We start from the raw sequence: 25,368 nt of genomic DNA on the forward strand, positions 1-25,368 counted from the left end.
CACACGAATGTTGACAGATTTGGGCTCCCTCAGATTAGAACCCCTGGCTATGAAGTTTTTGCTACTACAGTGACACACATTTACTGCACACAACACAGACTGTAAGGTGATGATTGTTCCATGGCTCCTGTAATGTGGCTAACATCGCCAGTCCTTGTACAGTACGGCAATATGCAGTGTGTGTGGAGACTAAGACCTCAAAATGCTGTCTCATACGAATATGCTCACTTTCAGACACACACACACACACACACACACACACGCACACACACGCACACACACACACACACACACACACACACACACACACACACTCACACATACTCATATTTCCCAGGACTCAGGGTGGAACCCCCATCTACATAGTCATTGTTAGTATTGTGTATTGCAGTTACCACATGCTCCATGGAGCTTATAGGGTGAAGAGTGTCACAAGGTGCCCTTACAATGAATAACATCGCCAGCACTAAAAGTATGGCAATGGGAGGTGGAGTGGGTGGAAGGGCCACAAAGTAATTTCACCTACAGATTTACATGCTCACAAACATTTGTATACACAGTAATGCACACACACACACACACACACAGACACACACACACACACACACACACACACACACACACACACACACACACACACACACACACACACACACACACACACACACACACACATTTGCCAGTACTGAGTGTCATGGGTCCATGTGTTTATATGTGTGTACCATACTAATGGCCATGGAGTCATTACAAGCCTAGCTCATGACAGTACCCATGCATCATGCTACCTGACATTTGTCAGTACTGCATCTATCAAATACTGCCATGTGAGTGATCCCCAGGGTGACAGTTAGATTCGCCATCCACTCATCTGAATTTCTCTTGAAGAGGGCCGGTGAGGTACTTTGACATGTATGCAACATATATTACATAATGTGGCCAATATCTGGGTTATGGAACTGTCCCCAAGCATGTTCTACTGAATGTGGTAATGTGGTTGAGGTATCCATGGCATGTGGTACATACAGACTGGGGTTTCCTAGCTGTGGCATGTGTAGCACAGCTGGGCAGACATGGCATTATCGGTCAAGCAGGGATTGCCTGTAAGTAGCCAGGATGTGACCAGGAACACTTGGAGGTTTTGGCCTCTTTCCATATCAGACAGTTGCTGCATGCCTCAGGTCCTACATGTGAGGTACACTTGCAGCTTACCCAGTTGCTGAAGGTGTCTAGTGAGTTACATGGCAAATGGACCATTGTACCTGCTGTTGGCCTACTGAGCAGGGAGTAGAGGGAGATATTGACCTCTTCATTCCTGGATGACACATCCTTAGTTATGCAATGTGCCACATGAAAGAAATTTCTGTCCACAGTGACCATGTGGTGATCAGAAGAGAGGTTGCTGTGAAGCTGTGTTCACAGACCTCTTATAAGGACGTATGTGTCAATTGGACTGCCACTGATTTGGTCATTTGTGGACAACACATTGATTTAACAGGGGATTGTGACACACTTCTTGCCATTGAGACTAAGACCAGTGTTCTGACAACAGTTGGAAGTGTCAGATGCCATTACTCTGCTATTTTATCTGACTGGAATGTGATCAATGGTTACCAGGGCTGAGCTATGCTTAGCAGGTTTCGACATTGCTTAAATGTAAATGCTAAGCAGATTTGCGCACTGGTAAGAGAGGCCTACACGATGTAAGCATCTATTCATTTTACTGTACGTTAGCACTGCTTACTATCGCGCAAACCCATGCAAACATGCTTAAAGCTGTTCAAAACTGCCTTAATCACTCTGTATCCAACAGCCCTTGTTCTGCCTAGCAATAAAATAAACAGCCCTTGCAGGTCTTGAATCCAGGACCCTGGACACCATAGTTACAGCAATTTACCAGTACGTCATCTGAGATGTATGGTTTTAGGATGTTTTCTCAAACATACCATACTTTACAGCCAATTTATGATAGGGATGAGACACTGTGCAATTAGGAAGGATTGGTATCTACAAATATAATAATTTGAAAAGAAATGTATACATAGTGAGAGAGAGAGATATGTATGGAGAAACACATATGCATATAAAATACATATCTATATTGCCAATAAATACTGAGGCGTGTGTGTGTGTGTGTGTGTGTGTGTGTGTGTGTGTGTGTGTGTGTGTGTGTGTGTGTGTGTATATATATATATATATATATATATATATATATATATATATATATATATATATATATATACACACAAATATATATATAGATATATATACACACAAATATATATATAGATATATATACACACACACACACACACACACACACACACACACACACACACACACACACATATATATATATATATATATATATATATGCATACATGTCTCAAAATATATATATGCAAATGTGTCAAAATGCCCATACAAACATATGCTGCTGATAGACCACCCATAACTGGGGCAGCATGCACAGTTGGATACAAAAGGACCCGTGACGATCACATCAGCCCCCCACCCACCCAACAGTCTATATAAATAAGTGAACAGTACACTGCTACAAAATCATGATAGGCCATACACAATGGCCAGACATACAACAACCTCTTAATAATTGACTGAACATAGCAAAGATAAATACAACCAGCCAGTAATTCACACAAATTTATTACATTCTGATGTCTTGGCCAAAGCTTTCAATGAGTACAACATTACAAGAAATACTTGCCTTAAATACAAGATGCAATCAAAACTTAATTACATAATTGAATACACAGCCTCCAATTACACTCCTCATTTAACACCTAGGGGATAAAGTATCACATTTAATAATAATACATTGATTGTGTACATAACAATTGTTCTTTTATGAATGTTTCATCAAACTGAGAAACAAAATTGTTCCAAAACATTACCTTGTAAGCCACTACTGTCCCCATGGTGAGATTTATTCAAATGTACAGCTATAGAACTGTTTTCTTTCTTATAAGTAATATGCCTCACATGTTCCAACAGCCTAGTTTTAAAACACATGTCACTCTCCTCCACATAAAATATGTTACAAGGGCAGACTTTAACATGTTTTCCTGCCTTTCCCCTAAGCAGGAATGACAGCAGTAAATAATGATAGACCATTATACCTATCAACCTTCTACTGTATGACATCTGGACAAAGCCTGACATAACTGGTGGACAGAGGCACAAATACATGGCCATACTTGAAATATTTTCTGTTATACACTGAGATGGTTGCTGGTGTTACAGGGTTTGTTGTAACATATCTTTTCTGAGGGATATAAAGTCAGAAAAACAAATGGATGTTAGCATTTACTGATTGCAATCACCAGAGTATGCCACTGATTTGCCAAGGACAACATCTGTCTGGGGAACAGACCAAACATAACAGGCTAACCTCTGGCTATTATGTGGATAGCCCTACAGTTGAGAGCTATGCAGAGACAGGACTTTGTTAGACTGCAACCCATGCAGAACTAGCATGTTCAGACAAACCCTGTTAAACTAGAAGTATTCCAAACATATTACAGCAATACTCACATTCTACCCCTAAGTCTTGAAACTTCTCCACCATTTATTTGGCTTGTCTCCACAAGTCTTGTTGTGAGCGGTATTAGCTCACACTTTTCCAGGATGTCTTCCTCACAGGTAAGGGAAAGGGCCACTGCTCACATGGGGTACTCAATTATAGGAGTGTGTTGCCATGACATTGGCTAGTTAAAGAACTACACAACTGCTCTGCATGCATTTAGCAATGGGGGAACACCAAGTGGTGCTCAGGCCATCACACTGTCATGAGTATTACCTGCAAAAGACAAGCTGCTGCCTATGCAACAAAGATGTACGGCCTACATGTGTGTGGAGAGGGAGAGGGAGAAACTGGGGAAAAGACAACAAATAACATATAACCAACTACAGTTTTAAAAATACAAAGGCAGGTATGTCGAACAAGTAAGTATCTCATGGACTGCAGCAGAGGGTATGTAACAATGTGAAAGAGGAGGGTTAACATATATGTCTGCAGTGAGATAGATAATCGTAAGGCCCCAGGAAAGGATGGCTCACATAAGACTACTACTAGAGTGTGTTGAACAATACTGACTTACACAATGCTAGGCCAGCTACTTGGATGTTGTACATATCCATATCTTACTTGTGAATACAACTAGTATATACTTGTTTGTCTCAGATATGTAAGACATCTATATATGGTATTTGCATAGTAAATTACTGCTGCAGATGTGTGTTGAATTGCATGTTATATACTGAGCTCATAACATTTAACTGTCCAGTGTTATGCACACTGACCATATGTGTGCCTCATATTTTTAGTCATTTAACCACAGAGTTGTGTTATGTCTGTCAAATAGTTGGCAAATCTGTGAAGACTGACATTACAACATCCCCCCTTCATTGTCCTCTGGCTTTTCCCACTTGGGATTGCCACAGTCAATCATCTGTTACCATTTCTGCTTGTTCCCTAAATCTTGCTGTTTCACACCAGCCACATGCATGTCCTTTCTCACCACATCCATAAACCTTTTCTGATGCCTTCCTATTTTCCTCTTACCTGATAGCTACATCCTTAACCATCCTTTTCCCAATATACTCAGCAGCCATCCTCAGCACATGTCCAAACTGATGTACTCATGCCTCTCCAACTTAGTGTCATATCTGTCCAACATGGCCTGTCCCTCTCATATACACATTGCTAAACCTGTGCACACATGTCACACCCAGTGCAAATCGTAACATCTGTACCTCTGTCATGTGCAACTCTGTCTCCTGCATTTTTTCTCACTGCCACTATCTCCAACCCATATAACATAGGTGGTCTTACTACCCTCTTGTAGACCTTACATATCACATTTACTGGTACTCGTCTGTCACAACTCAGTCCTGACACTCTTCTCCAACTTCTTCACCCTGCCTGTACTCTCTTCTTTACCTGTCCACCACAGTCATCATTACTCTGAAATGTCGATCCCAATCATTTAAGCACGTCCACCTTTGCCATGCATCCTCAACATTCTGCTATCCTCCCTCTCATTCACACACAGATATTCAATTGTAGTCCTGCTGACCTTCATTACTCCCCTCTCTACAGCATATTTCCATTTCTGTAGGGTCTCCTAAAATGGTTCCCTACTCTCAATACAGATCAAACTCAATATTATCCCTCCATAGTTACCACAGCTCTGCACATGAACCTTATACCTAAAACCATACCCAAGCACTTTCTTTCCACTCCTCATGCAACCTCACACCACCCAAAGATATCAGTAAATAGTGTGGCTAAACACACTACTGCCATTTCCCCTAAACACCTCCATGCTTCCACAGGTATGTAATGTGGGCCAACAGCCTTGCCAGTATTCACACCTTCATAGCTATCCTTACATCTTCCTTGTTAAGCTGTTCCACTTCCTGATTCACCATACCCACATTGTCCAATCTTCTCTGTCTCATGCTCTGCAGTCATCAACCTCTCAAAATACTCTGTTCCTTTATCACCCTTATCTGCTGCACATCTTTTCTAGCTCAGTGCATCTGTCTAGCCAATCGGTACAACTCCAGTCATCCCTTCTTAGTGTCCAAACTGTCATACAACTCTTCATATACCTCATCCTTAGCCTTTGCTACATCTATCTTTGCCATGCACCTCATCTCCTCACATTACTGTCTACTTTCATCATCTCTCTGACAATCTCACTTCTTCTTCCCCATCCTTTTTCTCTGTATACTGTCTTGTACTTCCTCAGTCCACCACCAGGTCTCCTTGTTTACTTCCTCCATCCACATGTCACACCAAGCACCTTTCTAGCCATCTTTCTTAGTAGCTCTTTTGTACTTAACCAGATATGTGGTAAATTGACAGTAACATCCATTGTCTGTCTTAACTCTTCTGTGAACTCCACCTCAAAATCACCCTTTTCCAATTCACACCATGTGATCCTTGCTGCTGAACTCACACTCCCCCTCTTCTTGATCATCATCATCCTGCAGACCAACATTCTATGCTGCCTAAATACATTTTCCCCTTCACCACTTTACAATCACCAAGCTCTTTCAAACTGGCCCTCCTACATTGGATATATTCTACCTGTGTGCATCTTACTACAGTCTTGTAACTCACCCTATGCTCCTCCCTCATGTTATAGTACATATTCACCACAGCCATGTCCATCTGTTTTGCAAAATCCACTAACATCTTTCTGTATGTTTTCCTTTTAACACCATGCACACCCATCACTTCCACAGACCCTCTGTTCCCTTCACCAACATGCCCATTGACATCTATTGCAATGACCACTCTGTCACCTTGGGTATGGTCATCACCACATCATACAAATGACTTCACATTTCCCATTGTCATCCATCACACAACCAAGTTGTGTAGCATATGAGCCCCTACTAACCTTGGGGCACACCCCAGTACAACACCAGGGTACAGAGGCTAACATGCTGGAGGTGGGTGGCACCCACACAATGGACAGGGATCATGCAGGTAAGGGCCTAGTGGGGACTAGTACACTAATGTATCAGACATACTTGCATATGTATTGTCTCTACATCCATGTGTCAAGTCTGATTGCAGTTGTGGATGGGGTTATCTAATGCACAGAGGTGCACATCTATGGTGAGGACAGAAAAATGTCTATTATTGGGGTTTGTACTATAAATGTGCACTCATGCTGCATGTATCCTGCACCAAGGCCACATGTGAGTCTGCTGACAATACCTCTATCTCACAACTACCTAGGACCCTCTGGTCTGCATAAGTGGCAGCAGCCTGAAGCTGGTGAGTATGACATTGTTCTGTTGTGGCCTGGCAATACCCCAGGCATGCGAAGGGCATGCAATTTACCATGCACACAACTAACAGTAATAGCTATATTGCTTTATGTGCATATTCACTTGTGGTGGTGTTAACTGCATTGCATCACAGTGGTCACCACTGGGGAATATCTGAGGTGAATTCAACATTCCTGTAGCATACCTCACAACTTGTCAGTGCAAGACATCTGGACAGATGCCAGAAAAATGGGCTGGACAAATGGCCTCAGGTGGGGACATGTGTGACACATTACTGGTATACAGTGTATATAAATTGTGTACAAACCCCTGTTAAGATGCAAGGTGTTTCTGATACATACAAATTGGGACAACAATATCTCAGTCCACACCTATTCCAATCTTTAATGTGCCAAATAACATGAACAGTTCACTTGTAAAATCAGGCATCTGGACTCATGTATTGCACCTACAAGGCTGGCCACCTGAGAGGGTGGCAGACGTTGTATCAGCATGATGTTTCAGTCAGGTATGATACCTGATGCTGCCATATGTGTCAGTACACTCACTGTGGCCTATTTGGCTACAATATCACATACATGGGCATTGCTAAGGCACACAGACCACTTCTGACCATGTATAGGTTATAAACATCTGGATACTCCAAACACATCTGTACAGAGGACTGTACAATTGTTTAACTTACCACATGTGAGGCAGATGCTGTTACCACACTATATAAAGTAATGGGATCGGCAGGTGGTCACCAGCCGTGTATGGTACACACATCAAAATGGTATAAGACACAAAAGATATGATCCTCACACACACACAGTTGCCAGTATTGGGTTTAAAACTCTTGCCTATCTAGTTATTTCTACTATAGTGCTATGCAGTTATCAGATGCAGCAAAAAGCTTACACATTTTCTTCTTGTCCAAAGGTACTTCTAAGGTGGATGACATCAACAGGAGTACTAAATTGGATTGAGGGAAAGTGTAAAGGGTAGTGCACAGGTCAAAAATGGTATAACCCACACACTACATGATTCTCACACAAAAACACACATCCAAATAGTTGCCAGTAATGAGAATAGAACTCCTGCCTATCTAGTTATTTTTACTATAGTGTTACTCAGTTCCCAGATGTGCCACAGAGATTATACAAATTTACTTTGTCCAAAGATACTTCTAAGATGGAAGACATCAACAGGACTACTAAATTGGGATGAGAAGAAGTGTACAGAGTAGTACACAAGTCAAAAATGGTATAATCTAGACAGTAAATGAATCTCACACACATGTGCCAGTATTGGGATTAGAACTCCTGCCTATCTAGTTATGTCTACTATAGTGTTACGCACTTACCGCATGCACTACAGAGCTTACTGAACTTTCAAATGGCCAAAGCTGCTGAGACATGCACAGCTGAGGTAAAGTATTACAGGTGGCAGAAAGTCTGCCTTCAGTTTCCCCCTAACATTGTGCTAGTTCTTTCTGTCTTGCACTTCAAATAGCATTATAGTTTGGCACTGCACCAGATTATTGTATCAGTAAGTATGGCACACCTGCGAGCCATCAGCAATACTCATTCATCACAGAAGTAGCCCCAGTTATGATGTACATCAGTGACTATAGCACTAGAATTTTACAAATACTCTACACAAATGCTTATATAGAAGTTTCTAGAAATGAGTTAAATGCAGCTTACAGTCACGTTAAATCTTTCATATATGATTTATTCAATGAAAGCAGAATAGATATTAATCTATTCAACTATTTATCTATTCCAGTGCCTAGAATACCTAATATCTTTGGGGTACCTGAAATGCACAAAGATATAAGCAAGCCTCCCTTGCAACCACTAGGTGACGCCAGAAACAGCATAACGTATGCATGTGCAAAATATATGGATTCTGTGCTACAAAAATATGTAACTAGTGAGAAACAAAATTTGCAAGGACTATTGGTCGTTCATACACTAAATAATTTACAATATGACAATAATTACAATTTTTTAACAGTAGATGTTAAGGACTTGTATACATCCATCCCACACATGGAGGGCATAGACAGAATTAGCCACATTCTTTGAATCAAGGGCATACCTAGTGAACTATTGGACATTATTTTGTCCAATAACTATGTAATCTTTGACAAAAGATTGTTTTTACAACTATCAGGGATAGCCATGGGGTCCCCGTATGGTGCCAGTTTTGCCAATTTAGTAATGGCTGACTGGGAACACAAATTTGTCCTACAGAACAACTGGGTCCAAGACAAGGTACACTACTACACAAGATTCTTGGATGACATCTTCATGGTGATAAGGGGGTGACAATGACACAGCTAATTAAATTGTCAGTTACTTTAATGAGATAACTGACTTTTTGCAGTTTACATCACAATCTGGTGCAAATTCCATATCATACTTGGATGTTCTGATTTATAAAGATACAATCAGTGAATGCTACAATGCACGCATATATAGAAAATACACTTATTCTAATAGTTTCTTGCACTTTTCTAGCTGTCACCCCTACCAGCAGAAGAAGTCAGTAGTAAAAGGACACTTGGTCAGGGCAGCTAGGCTGATCTCCCTAGATAGAGACTTCTACTTAGAATGTAATAACTTGAAGGACATGTTCACTAGGAGGGCTTGCCCTATACAGATGTTGAATCTGCTTATTAAAGAGGTGATTCACAAGTATATGAATGGAGTGCACAAACCTATTTTAAGTCAAAATCAATTTGATACACCCACTGAGACTATATGTATACATACTGAATGGAACACCGACAGTAATGTACTCCAGAATTTTAGTAATTTTAATAATTTCATTATTTCATTCAGTGTAGATGCTCTTGACCTATGTGGGTTCATCAAGAAGAACTGGGGACCTACTACGGTCAGTCACCTTTATAAGTAAGAAAGTGGCTCACACACCTAGAATTTCCTTCAAAAGAGGAGCTAATTTAAAAAATCTATTTGAAAGAAACTCTAAAACACTTGTCGGTAGATGTGGGATGTATAAATGTGGTATGTGTAAGTACTGTAAACATATGGATGTGGGTCAAAAGTTCAAGATCAAAGGCACTCAATACACCACCAGATTTAGATTAAACTGCCAGTCTAAAGGGGTCATATACCTAGCCCAATGCCAAATGTGTCCTGCATTCTATATAGGGAAAACAGATAGGAAATTCAAGGAAAGAATATATGGACATCTATACCACAATGGCAAATTGACCAAAGACAGTGCCCTAGCTAAACCTACCCACGAATACATGGATCACAGGTTCTTGTTCAGGGCAATAGACCAAATTGTACCCAATAACATGGGGGGGTCCAGTTTCACTGGCGTTAGAACATTTAGACTTAATATGGCAGTTGAACAGCAATGCAGGGCAGTATCCAGGTCTAAATGAAAGATGTTCTATTGTATGTATTCTGAAATTAAAAAGCCTTACTAGATAGGGTTTTATGTATAGAATTCATGTAAAGTATGTATTAATTGTACATAAGATCTTAAAAATCAACAATAGTAGGAACGAACATGGGTTCACCATGTCATTTTAGTATTTTAGATATTTGGTACTTATAAAGTACAAAAACCTTTGTAGGTATTTTATAGTATATAAGAACATTTAGTATTGTTTCTTCTGTAGGGTTAGGGTTTGAGTTTTGCATGTGGCTGTGTCTAAATGTGTTTGTGACACTTTTGTAGTCTTTAGAAACTGTAGTTTCTATGAGTACTAGTTTTCAATTTGTTAAGAAGAATGAAATGAACTGATTAATACTGGTAAATTACCTAACAAATTAACTACTGCTCACTGACTACTTAAGGGCATGCTCTCAATGTTGTTTTTATCTGAAGAAGTCACAGTATTTACTGTGATGAAAGGCACTTCATTTTGGATTAAACTGCTTGTTCTTACATTTTGTGTTTGGTGCCTTCCTTCCTGCCACCAGTTTTCAGTCATGTACACAGACAGCCCTCTCCTCTAGACCCCAAACACTGAGACCTGTGAGAGTTATGCATATATCACCCAATGCAGACATATGCACTCTCCAGCAAAGACTGGACTAGCAGGTCAAGAGGATAAGATCAACACCTGCACCACAAAATGTGGAACACATACCTCACCATGACACCCACTTTGACAGCCTAGACATACAGTGAAAAGCCACACACCCACCTTCACAGAGGCAAACAATGGACATTTAGCCAAACAGCACAGACCAGCAAGACAGACACCCACTCAGACACAATGACATGGCACATGCCAAGGGACACATTTCACCTACATAGTGTGCCCCTCAACCTAAGCTCCTATGGCTAACCACCTTGCACAATACAGCGATCATGGGTAACTCAATACTGAGGCACACACATAACCCACTCACTAAGTTGAATATGGATCAGGAAAGTCAAATATCTATCAGATGCCAGCATCCAACACATAACACAGCCAGTCATGGCACTCCGCAACAACTACAAGTATCACTCTGTATCCATGTGGGTGTGAATGATCTGGGACACACCTTCCTAGACTACATGACAAGAGGCATGGTTGAATTCTCTGATTATGTGGTCCAGGCAGGTGTGACATTTGCCCTGAGCATTACACTGCTATCACCCAGAATGATGCTGCAGTACTATCAACAGATGATTGACTACAACATTGGCTTATGTGCTTTGTATCATTTTCAGGGGATACAGTATCTCTCTGCTTGGGATAACATGATTGACAGACCTCAATGACTTTCCACAGATGTCCTACTTCTGTCAGCCCTGGGTTTCTAGGTATGGCTAAGTGTCTTGCCTCACTTATATGGCCTTATTAGGCAGTGTTACAAATGCAATTACCACCATAACAGCTAGACATGTATGCAATCTGAGGGTCATGCTGCTCAACAGTAGACATCTAACTGTCAGGATGCAGTCACTCAAAGCACTCCTCAGACATTAACATTTCTGCTGTAATGGAGAGGTGGTTCACAGCAGCAGACAGCAGACCTGCAGTAACAGACTATAATGCATTCCACAGCTGTCAGCCCCCAAACATGGACCACACCATGCCTCCACAGGTGGTGTTGTCTCCATATTCATTATGGATAGGAACACCTCCAGACTATTATCACAGCATAATGCATCAGAGATACTTCTGGTACAGCTGCCTTGAGGTAATAGTGGAATTCAGACCATAGCCTGTTATGGGTCCACATCTATGTCCCTAGACTGTCAATGCACATTCCTCAACACCCTGCCATCTATGAAGGTCCAACATTACACTGCCATAGTAGGAGACTTCAGCTACTCCTCCATCACCTGGGGAAAGTAGCCAAGTGCCAGTACAGTGGCCCAACACTTCCTGGAATTCATCATTTCCAGTGCCCTAGACTGGCTTATACTGACCCCTGTAGAGGATGCAACAACCTTTACCTGTGTTGACTACTTACATATGGGACTGTTGCTCATCCACAGTTGTCAATGCCTACCTGGTGAGATCCAAACAAGTTGCAATCAACATGGAAATCAACATGTCAGCCACCCACCCACAAAGGTAACCACCTTGCAAAACCTCTCCAAAGCTGACTTTGCAGCCATAAAAATAGGGGTGGATGACTTCACTGCACTCATGGCAATGGGAAATAGCTGCATGACTGTCGAATCATACACATATGCACTGTACAAACAGGTACATGAATCCATGTTACTAGCCATAGCCAACAGAACACAGACACTGTCCTCCAAACACTGGGAGACAATGTGATGGTTCCCTGCCATTACTAATGTGTACAACAGAAGGAGGACTCTGTTTTCAGACAAAGGTGGTGTCCCATGACTGTTTAACCCCCTTATTAGCCTCAAACACAACTTGGGATCCCTCATGGAATCCCCTACAGGCATCTATGAAGGCAGAAATGCAGCAGATGCTGATGACAATCACAAAAGCCTTTCATATTTATACCAACAACCACCACAGCATTAAACACAAGTGCTGTGAGTTGCTGCACAATGCTAATTCTTATCCTGAGACAACAGATATTGTCCATAGTCTTGGCAACAGATTCAGTGCCAGCTTTAACCCTCTCTCCCCCCACAAGTGTACAATCACAGTGGCAGTTGAATGACATGCACCAAGCAGTACTTCAGGCCAGGTTAGACCTGCATTGTCCACAGTCAAGAATGTAGCTTCCATGGGACACCAACATATCCATGGCTGTGTTCTACATGACATACAAAGTGGCCTTGGACCAAATCTATGTGCCCTGGTCAGTTACAGCCTCACCTCAGGCTTTGTTCCTCAAACATGGCACACTGTTACAGTCATCCCTCTCCATAAAGGGGTAGCATCTACAGACCCAGGAGATTATTGGCCCCTTAGCTTAACAAGTTTACTATGTAGGAATATGGACTGCATCATCATGGACCTGATTGACCAAGATGTAGGTGATCTCCTAACTCTGGGTCCACACAGTTTGGCTTTGTGAATAGCAGATTATGCCTGCTCAATCTGGTTGACGTCTTTGACTGAGTCAACAGGGCTGTGTATGACAGTAAGGCACTGCATACAACCTACATCAATATGTCCATAGCTTGTGATACCATCCCTCAGTGAGGAATTGTTGATAAACCCCACAAACTAGGCATCGACCCATATATCATTGTTTGTTTTCCAAATTGGTTCACAGAACACACAAGTATGACAGTGGCAAACTCCAGGTCAGACTAGCAAGCAGTCACAAGTGGAGTCAAACAGGGATCAGTACTGGGTAGTATCCTGTCCAGCATCTACTTCTCAGGAGTGCAGACCAACACAGAGGGACTTTGGCTGACCAAGTTCACAGAGGACTACCAGCTGGGAGTTATCATTAACTCCACAAGTGATGCACACATCCCACAGAAAGGCTTCACTGAGACCACTGAGTGGTGTGGAAACCATGATCAGAAGCTTAACACCACAATATACATAATCATCTCCCTTGGTAAAACACTCAGTTCCCAGTAAGTACCACATTGATGGCAGCCCAATGAACACTGTATGCATTATAATAGATCTGGGAACATAGGTTGGCAGCAACATCTCCTTCAAGCACCACATTGCCACTGTGATCAGGAAGTCCTTCTATATGGCACATTGCATTGCTAAAGGTTTTGCATCCAGGAAGACAGAGGTAATGATCTCTGTCTACTATTCCCTCATTAGACCACTTCTCCAGTATTATGTCCCATTTGCCATGTACCTCACTAGACACCTGCTACAGCTGGGGAAGCCACAGAAGCACCTCACCACGGGGTTTGTAGGCATTAAACACACATCCTACACAGACAGACTCAGCAGACCCAAGCTATTCTCTGTGTCATATTACCTAATTTGCAGCTATCTGTGCTTGACTTGTCTGACCCAGCTGGTTTAAAAATGCTATGCATAAATTGATCCACACCACACACTGTAGAGACCTCTACCTCAGTACCAAAATCACCACAACATGCTGGTGGGACAGGTCCCTCACCAAGAGACTGCTGTGAGGAATACACTTCCCATACATGTCACGCAGAGCACCTAGCTGACCCTGTTCCACAGAAATTTTGATGAGTAGATGGGTAATAGAAAGTTCAACCCAAGGATCACTGCAGTGGCTATACTTGATACAGGCACTGGGACATAACATCGGGTGGCACAATGACAGGGCCCTTCTATGTGCTAGGCTTGTTAAGGCTCCTGGACCATTACCTACTACACACTTGTGAACCTATAAAGGGAAAGACATCAACAGGACTGATAAAGTAGTGCAGTGGGTGTCTAACCTATCAAATTTCTTTGTCCTACAAATAGACACTTGCCAGATGTGAGAGTAGAACCACTACCTAACTAGTGATTTGTATCATAGTGTTACACAGTTACAACATGCTCTACAGAGCTTACTGGGCTGAGAGTTGGCCAAAGATGCTGATATGGGGAATGACATCGGCAGGACTGATAAAGTAGGGGAGTAGATGGGAAACATATCAAAAGACTTCGGTATACAAACATACATACCCACACACATTTGCCAGAAGAGTAGAACCCCTGCCAAATTAGTCATTTTTACTATAGTGTTAAGCATTTATCACATGCACTATTGAGCTTACAGGGCTGACAGCTAGCCCAGGTTGCTGATAGGTGACTGACATCATCTGGCCTGATAAGGTGGGGCACTGTGAAATGTCGTGGTTGAGAATGGCATAAAACTGTTTCACCTATAAACAAACGCACAACTGTCTTTCTCACACACACACACACACACACACACACACACACACACACACACACACACACACACACACTTCTATATTTGCCAGGACTGAGATTAAAACTCCTAACTAACTAGTTATTTGTAGTATCATGTTATGCAGTTATCGCATGCACCACAGAGATTATTGGGCTGAAGGCTGACAGAAGGCACGTCTAAGATGACTGATATCTGCAGGACTGCTAAAGTGGGGAAAGGGGAGGTGTATTAGGTTTGAATGGACACAAAAGCTTTTAGTTGTGAACACACACACACTTTTACATTTGCCAGGACTGAGGTTAGAACTTCTACCTAACTAGTTATTTGTACTATCTTGTTATGCAGTTATCACACGCGCCATGGGGCTGGGTATAGCAAAAGTGACTTCTATGACGACAGACATCTTCTGGACTATTAAGGTGGGTCAATGTGCACTGGGTGGGAAGGTCTGTTCATTCCTAGGTCCTTTTGAGATTTCTTTAAGTGTATGAACATGCCGAGTGTGGCCTTCTATAGTACACGAGGGACTCCATTCCAGGGATTGTTTACTCCAATCCTGTTTGTTTTGTGCTACAGCCATACCTGTCAACCTGTTAATGCAGGATATCTGGAGTTAGCCTATCAAAATGTGGGGACAATGGGCCATACAAAGGTTGTGACAATTTCTCTCAGTAATGTATGGGTTGCAAGGGTTACAGGGCTGGTTTTAGCAGACACCTGTCATATATACCATTTGACACTGTCATGTACTGTTCAGTACCTGGTAACATACCTCCTCAGATCATCACATTAATTTACCAGAGAAATGCAGGATGGATGATGCACACACAAGGTTTATGGGCCAAATGCTATGCATTCTTGCACTATCCAGCCTGTTGAGGGGTGTACCTACAAGCAATTGACTGCTGGTGCTGTGGAAATGGTCCAGCACATTGGTGATATATTACAATGGTGGAATCTCTGTGCATTGATGTTCTGGCCTGGTCTGATTTCCAGTCCACAGTTGGGTAATATAAATCAGACAGGATCAGGGTGTCAGTCGGACTACAGATATATTCATAAAGTATAGGATATGTGGGGTGTAAGTGTCCTGGGCAGATATGTTTGGCTATAGCTACCAGTACTTTGCATTGGCCTTTCCTCAATGGTTGACTGAACCTGTAGGGTCTTGTGTGTGTGTCAGACTGTTTGACCAGCCTGGAGGTGTGTGTTTGCCACACATAATATGTCTGGCCCACCTCATTTGGCTTGGATTGCCACATGTTGGGTCAGGATGTTGCATAGGATGAGTGATCAGGGAGGGGTGTGTTACTCCCCATGGCTATGGCCCAGGGTTCTGTGGGTGCAGACATGTTACCATCCTCCAGGGTTAGGCCTGCCTGCAGTGGGTGCAGTCCCATCTTTAACTCCTAGCCCTGCCTGTTGACTGTACAGAGTATCACAGAATGTCCATATCCATGACTCATATATCTGGTTACCCAAACATGTGTGGTTTTCCAGCAAAAGTGTTTTGCAATTGACTCTGGATTGAAGTCAGATATTACAGACAGGTGACATTGCAGTTTCAGACTTCATACCCGTCAAACATTCATGCTACTACAAATCATTCCATCAACTTTATAAAATTATTAGAGCAGTATTTCACAGGTGTCCTTCTCTTTGGACCTTCATCACCCCATTATTCATGGCTTTGTCCCAATTTCTGGCTTCCTGAGGCTGGCAGGTTTGCTCCTAAAGGGCACTGTGGGTGGGGCATAGGCATCTGCCAGAGGCCTGTAGGCAAGTGTGACAGATGTAGGCCATCTGTAGCAGGGCAGTGCATTCTGATGACCATATGTTCCCAGGCTGCCGGCAGGAGACACCCCTGGGATGGCACCAGTAAGTTGCATGTGGGTGTTACTGACAAATGCTTTCTGTTACCATTGCATCATCAGTCTGAGTGACAGCTAAATGCTGCTTAAGTCTGGGGACATGTTACTGCATTTCTATGACACTATGGGGGTGATACACAACTGTACACATTATACATCTGCACAGACTGTGCTATTTGCTTAACATTTTGGTCCCATGTAGCATGGTGGTGTTCCCTATCTTTATGACTATGGGCATAACTGTATCAACCACAGGTCAGATTGTTCTGGCATAGATATTTGTAGTTTCAGACTACTTATCTTTCAAAGCCATACTGCCACTGCCAGACCTGCTGTGATATCACTGTGTACAAGTCTGTGACTGGGGATTTCATGGGTTTTGCTATGTGGGGGGCCTTTGCCAGGCATTTCTGTATGGTTGTCCACAGCTGATCTGCTGTGTGGGGTTGGTGGTGGGTATGGGACCCCCACTTTGACATCCATGCATGTGACCTATGCCCCCCCGTTATTACATTACCACATATATTGCAGTGATATTTGTCAACTAGGGTGGTACTGCATGATGTGGGTAGGGCAGTACTGGGGGTCCACATCCTGCTGTTTCACAGAGCTGTCCGTTGTCTGTTGTTATCCTAGTTAGCCACCCCATTCCCTTACATGCTTGATCAATACCATAGATATGCTATCAGAAAAGTCCACCCCATTATTTTAATTTGTTACAGAGACTGGCTTACCTTGTGCTTGCAACTGTTGAGAGGGTGGTGCTTGAAGGCTGACTATGCTGGATGCACACAATACACTGTTTATACATGGTCAGGTATAGGTGGTGTGATGTTTGGCATCCATTTTTGTATGTGCGAGTCAAAGAGAGAGAGATCGGTCCCTGGGGCCTTACAGTGTCAGTGTATGTGCTATGCATTGCTTCTTTGTCAAGGCCAGGACATACTGGGCACACCTTCATCTGCCTACAGGGGCAGGCTCAGGATGTTCCTCCTATGAGACACTCTGCCTTTGGAGGCCTTGACAATGGTGGGGGGCTGTGTGGCCCTTCCCCATTTTGATCCTGCTGGTGCTGTTTCCGCAGGATCATATTGTGTAATATGGCGCATACCATGACCATGTGTGCACATGTGGCTGGAGAGTACTGCAAGGCTCCACTGGATATGTCAAAGCAGTGGAACTGTGACTTGAGCATCCCAAAAACATGCTCTATAGTGATCCTGGTTTGTGTGTGTGCCTCATTATGGCATTCTTGTGTGGGTGTGTGTGCATTTCTGATGGGTGTCATCATCCACGGCTCCAGTGCGTAGCCAGCATCCCCCACTAAATGGCCATACAGGATGTACCCCCTAGCAAACCACTGATACAGCTGTGAGGAATACCAGATGTGGGAGTTGTGATAGCTTCCAGGGTAGCCAGCACACACATTCATGATAATGCCCTGGGCATTACACATTACCTGGCAGTTGATGGAGTGGAACCCCTTGTGGTTTATGTAGACTCTACCCCGGTCACCAGGTGGTGCTTTGATGTGGATGTGCATGCAGTCTATGGCACCTAGTACCTCCTAGTGTGCTACATGGTGGAAGAGACACATATTGCCAGTCAGCTCCTCATTGGTGCTGGGGAATTTAATGTGCTCCACGGCATGTGTTTGCATGGTATCCAGGAACTGGTGGAGTATCCTGGATGCAGATGCCTGTGAGACCCCCATGATATCCCCAGTTGCTCTTTGGAATGTACCTGTAGCTAGTATTCTTAGAGCTACACATACCTTGGTATCCACTGGGATGAGTTCCCCTCTGTTTGTTCTGGATGCGAGGTGAGGCCAGCACAGCTCTACAATTTGCTGCAGTATGTCCCTGTCCACCCTGTGGCACTCTACAGTCTCCAGAGCATGTAGCCCCTGGTAGGTTAACCTGGGCCTGAACACTCTTCTCCTCTTCCTCATATGTCTGGGGCAGTTGTCAGCGTTGTCCTCTTCACCAACCTCAGCCTTTTGCACATACTGATGTATGAGAGCAACAGCAGCCCCTAACATTTTGTTAGTTTTGTCAGGTAAAATTTCCCCATCTGTGTACACTGGTGGTGTAGAATTTGTGGGAAAAAACAGACTAAAAGCTGCTTGCATAGTTTATAGTGGTGTGTTGCAGATGCTGCCTGTGTGATTGGCTGAGTATGATACATTCCACCTGCCAGCTCTATAACTTGTATTTGAGTGCCTCTATTATGCTATTTCCCTTTTTTTCCCTTTTCCCCTTCCCATCTCCACCCCTTTTAAGCCTCAAGCTGCAGCGCACAAACCTGTTGCCTAAATGTAAATAGTGCTGCTATTTCCATGTTTTTGTTTTTTTTAAGTCCCAATGCACACCGTGCAAACCTGTTTAGCCAAGGTAAACAAATTTTAGCAGAAATGGACCTCCCTTCATTTCATGATGTAAGACATTACAGCCTCAGACATACCTCTTTGCTTAGCTATGCTTAGCTAAGTGCAAACCCAGGCAATAGTGCTCCAATGTGCTTACAGCAAGCATGATACACCCCCTTTTGATGTTATTTACTTCTCATGATTATACAGCTGTATTAGAGCACCTACACTCTTAGGTGTAGTCTGACACTTAGAAGAAATGTGTGCTTTAGTAAGATTCCCATACCCCACTGCCTTACTCCATAGTTACTGCATCACACTGAGCCTTTCCCATTAGCAACCACTGTCCCTGGTTTTGTTTTCATTCTGAATGCTATTGACTTTAATGGCAAAATAAAAATTTCCCTGAAAATTGCTTTTTCACATTTTTTTTATTTTTGGCACAATCTCGTTTGTGCACCACTGGCCTATACTTAAACAGCTGAGATTGGCCAAAAAAAAATAAAAGTTTTATTTTATAAAAAGCAAATTATTTTATATGCCAATGGACATATAGTTGGCCACAGCTTTCTCCTATTAACTTGGTGAACTTGTAGCAACTGCCTCATATACACTGACAACCCTCTCCTCTTACCCCCACAACACTCAGACTTGTGAGAGATGCTCTTATATATCCAAATTGGAAGCCACGCACTCTCCAGCCAAGACTGGGATAGCTGGTCAAGAGGAGAAGGTCAACACTTGCACCACACCACATGGAACACATAGCCCTCCAGAACACACACCAGCATTGCCTTTACATAAAAACACAAACCACACACCAACCTTCATCGAGGCTCTCAATAAAAATCTAACCAAACAACAAACACCACCAAGGCAGAAACACACTCGACCACCACAACACAACACTAGTCACGAGACACATAACTCTCCTAAACAGTGTGCCACTCATCCAAAGCCCCTGAGGCAAAACAGCATGCCCAACACACTAGCCATAGGTGACTCGATAGTGAGGCACACTGATGTTCCACTCACTAGACTGAATAAGGAGAAAGTAACAGTCAGCTGCCTGTCAGGCGACAGGATCCACCACATAATGCACACACTCAGGTCCCTCAACAACAGGTACAATTTATTTATTTTATTTATTTATTTGCAGTTGGTTTACCAGGATAGTCCATTGGGCCAAAATGAACCCATTTTCAATGGAGTCCTGGGGAGAAAAGCTCCAGACAATATAGATTACAGTAGGTATTAGACATACTTAAACATTATAACAATCTCAAGTAGACAAATACAAATGCAATGCACAACAATTACAATTTAACAATGTTAAAACTGATAGCAGATTAAAAGGGATTATACATAAATTCAAAATTCTACTTAAGTTATTTCATAAAGAGAGTTCTCCATATGAGAGGTAGAGTGTAGAGTATTCTTACATATTCTATAGTAATAACAGGAATGTGAGAGTTATGGATAATGAGAGAGAAATCAAAGGTGTAAACAGGAGTAGTGGAGCAAATATGACTCTGTCATTGTACATGTGGGTGTGAATGACCTGAGATGCACCTCCATGGACTACATGAAAAGAAACATGGAGGAGCTCTCAGATTATGTAGCCCAGGTGGGTACGACCCTAGCCCTGCTCAGCATCCTACCATCATCCAGAATGATACCACAGTACAAGAAGAAAATGATTGAGTTCAACAATTGACTAAGTTTCTGGTGTCATTCTAAGGGGATCCAGTATCTGTCTGCCTAGAATGACATGATTGACAGACCTCGATGCTTTGCCAGAGATGGCATGCATCTGTCACCCCTGGGCTTCCAGATACTGGCCAAGGCTCTTGCCTCCCCTATAGTGCCTTTTTTAGGCGGTGTTCCAAAGACCAAATTACCACCATAACAGTTACAAACATATGCAATTTGAGGGTCATGCTGCTCAATGGTAGAAGTTTAAATTTCAAAATGCACTCGCTCGGAGTACTCCTTAAAATGGACAACATTGACATTTGTGCTGTAACAGAGACCTGGTTCAAGGCATCAGAAAGCACCCCTGCACTACCAGGCTACAACTCATTCCACACCTTTTGACCCCAGAACTTGGACCAAAGTCCCAAAGGCAGTGGTGTTTCCATATTCATAAAGGATACACACACCTCCAGACTGGTAGCCCAACATAATTCATTTGAGATACTTCAGGTGCAGCTAACATTGGGTAAAAAAGCAATTCAGGTCGTAGCCTGCTATAGGTCCCCAACCATGTCCCAGGATTCACACTCCACATTCCTAAGCACCCTGGAGAATATTAGGGTCCAAACTAACACTCTCATACTGGACAACTTCAACTACCCCTCCATTAACTGGGAAAACTACTCATGTATCAATACATTTGCCCAACGCTTTCTGGAATTCATTAATTCCAATACCCTGGACCAGCTCGTTCTTACCCCCACTAGAGGTAGCAACATCCTTGACATGGTCATTACTAACATGGGCAACTGTTGCTCTACACCAATAGTCAACTCCTCCATGGTTAGATCCGATCACAAGCTAATCACCTTGGAAATCCACATCCATCCCACCCCCTCAACAAAGGTAACCAGCATGAAAAACTTCTCCAAAGCTAACTTTGGGCTCCTAAAAATAGAGGTGGCTAACTTTATGGCATCCATGCAAATGGAGAATAGTTTCATGACCACCAAATCATACACCAATGCACTGTACGGACACGTACACAAATGCATGGATCTCACCATTCCCAATAGAACTAAGATGCTCTCCTCAAAAAAAAAAGGAAGCCAATCTGGTAGTCCCCTGCCATAAACAAACTCTACAACAGAAGGAGGAAACTGATGCAGAATAAGGTGAAGTCCCAAGATTGGAAAAAATCCCTTATCAGCCTCAACAAAAGGATGAGATCCCTCATCAAATCCTCTAAAGCTAGCTATGAAAACAGAGTGCCAGCAGATAGTAAAGACAACCACAAGGCCTTCTACAGTTATGTAAAGAATCTTCATGACAATACTCAGATTTGCTCTGAGCTACTGCACAATGGTACCTCCTATACTGAGCCAACAGGTATTGCAAATATACTGGCAGACTGATTCAGTGGTAACTTTAACCCCCCCTCCCCAAAGAACCAATCACAATACCAGTAGATTGCCAGGCACCCAGTATTACTGCTGCACAGCTTAAAACAGCACTGTCCATGTTCAAGAATACAGCTTCTATGGGACCTGACAGTATCCCTGACTGTGTTCTACATGAACTACAGAGTGAACTGGCACCTCACCTGTGTACCTTGTTCAATCACAGCCTCACCTCAGGCTTTGTCCCTACAGAATGGCGCACTTCTACAGTCATCCCTCTCCACAAAGGAGGACCGACTACAGACCCTGGGAACTATCGCCCCATTAACTTGTTGAGTCTGATATGCAAAGCTATGGAATACATCATCATGGGCCTAATAAACAAGGATATAGGGAATCTTCAAACTCTGGAGCCTACAGAGTTTGATTTTGTGAAGGGTAGATCATACCTGCTCAACTTGTTTGAGTTCTTTGAGTCAGTCACCAGAGGTGTGGATGAAGGTAAGGTGGTTCATGCAGCCGGGTCTATATCATAACATCGAAGTCTTACAACTTCGAATGTTATAATATCAACCCCAGTAGAGCGAAACACCAGAATACCGAACAGTCAGAATAGCAATTTTTTTTTCCCAGGGAAAAAATTTGCAGTTCCAACAAACATACACACAACACAAGCACACCAAAGTAATTAATCCACGCACACACACTTCACAAAACCCTACACTAAGCCATACATATACTACTAGCTATCCACTTACCTTAACCCAACCCTAATCCTAAGGTCCATCACTATCACACACTCACCTTACCCGTTCCCTAACCCTAACTCTAACTCCCCTACCCCACCCTAACCCTCACGTCCACACAATCGCACACTTACCTGACCCATGCCCTAACGCTAACTCACCTAACCCACGCCCAATCTCACACTCACCTTTGTTCGCACACTTACCTTAACCCGGTCTGTAACCTTCGCTCCACAGTTGAGGAAATAGTGAAGCTGCAGAAATGGCCCAATGAATACTTTCCCTAGGAAAGTATTCGGTGTTCTTCAGCTTTGCTATTTCCAGCATTTACTCTGCTGGGTTTGATATTATAACATTTGAAGTTGTTACACTTCGATGTTATAATATAGACCCCATACAGCCTACCTTGATCTGGCCAAGGTCTTTGATACCATTCCCCACTCAGGAATCATAGAAAAACTTACTAAGCTAGGCATCAATCCCTATATCACTAGGTTGGTTGCAAACTGGCTCACAAATAGAACCCACAGTGTGAAAGTAGCTGACTCCAAGTCAGACTGTCAACGAGTCACAAGTGGAGTCCCACAGGGTTCAGTCCTGGGTCCTCTCCTGTTTGGTATCTACTTCTCTGAAGTCCAGGTCAACATGAAGAGACTCTGGCTGACAAAGTTCACAGATAATTGCAAGTTGGGAGCTATTATTAACTCCCCAAGTGATGTTGACATCCTACAGAAAGGACTCACTGAGACCAACGACTGGTGTCAGAACCATGGCCTTATGCTCAATGCCAAAAAACATGTCATCATCTACCTTGGGAAAAACCCAGTTCCCTTGAATTACCACATTGATGGTAGTCAACTGAACACAGAAGGCATTATAAGACATCTGGGAATACGGGTTGACAGCAACCTCTCTTTTGACCACCATGTAACCACTGTGGTCAGAAAGTCCTTCTGTGTGGCACATCTCATTACTAAGGGTTTTGCATCCAGGAAGAAAGAGGTCATTGTCACCCTCTACTCTTCCCTCATTATGCCAATCATTGAGTACAATGCCCCATTTGGCATGTACCTCACTAGACACCTGCAACAACTGGAGAGGCTGCAAAAGCACCTCACAAAGAGGATCCTAGGCCTTAAACACTTGTCCTGTATGGACAGACTCAAAAAACTCCAACTATTCTCTGTCTCATATCGCCTACTTAGAGGTGATCTCTACTTGACTTACAAAGCCATGTCTGACCCAGCTCTATTAGAAATGCTACATCTAAAAAAATCCCAATCTCTCCACACCACACGCTCCAGAGACCTCAACCTCATTACCACAATCAACAGAACATGCTGGAGGGACAGGTTCATAACCTAGAGACTGCCCATGCTATGGAATAGATTTCTCATACATGTCAAGCAGAGCACCTCACTGTCCCTCTTCAAGAGAAATCTTGATGAATGGATGGCAAATAGAAAATTCAACCCAGGGATCACTCCAGTGGCTCTACTTGACAGAGGCACTAGGAACTAAGGTTGGGTGGCATGATGTCAGGGTAATCCTATGAGCTAAGCTTGTAAAGACTCCATGGCCATTAGCCTAGTACACAACTATGAACCTATGAACCTGTTAGCATGCCTACCAACTATAATACATACTTTCTTTTGAGATGTCATGCCTCATTTTTTTAATTTGCAGAAATGTATTTGGCTACTAGTTGAATACATTTCTGCTTTGTACACTGTTCAGGCACAGACAACTGCCTACTTCCTGGATTGCTAATTCACCTCATCTGCATGCTTTTCACCAGTAAATAAGGTAATTAGCATATAGCAGTGGTGTCCATGCTGGAATAGTGTCGGAGCACTCGTGCACGTCATGGGAGCTCGATCTTGGATCGCTCGGTGGCCATATTGCGTGTAGCAGCTCCTGCACTATTCCAACACTCCATGTAGGGCTTCCTGAATCTGGCCCTGAGTGTCCTTTGTAATTTTTGACAAAGTCTATTATGACTCAGTATATGATTTTAACGAGAGGACTGATCAAACTAATATATCTAAAATTCCACAAAATAACTGGTAAACAGAGCAGAGTCCTAGACCATAAAGGCTCCCATTAAAAAAGCGATCTTTATTAAAAACCAAACGAATGAATGAGTGCTTTCTTCCAGCTTAATTGGCCTTCATCAGATTCAAACAAGCAGTAGAAAATAATGTT

The 25,368-nt window shown here is 42.8% G+C and overlaps 1 long non-coding RNA gene across 1 annotated transcript in view; it reads left to right on the forward strand.

Annotated features, from left to right (window-relative positions):
* Nucleotides 1-25,368, forward strand: part of LOC122807985 — a 369,059-nt gene that overhangs the window by 315,051 nt on the left and 28,640 nt on the right. The gene's annotated exons all lie outside the window — the stretch shown is intronic.

Source organism: Protopterus annectens, chromosome 8.part0, assembly GCF_019279795.1.
Source record: "Protopterus annectens isolate FY-2018-M chromosome 8.part0, PAN1.0, whole genome shotgun sequence".
NCBI lineage: Eukaryota > Metazoa > Chordata > Ceratodontiformes > Protopteridae > Protopterus > Protopterus annectens.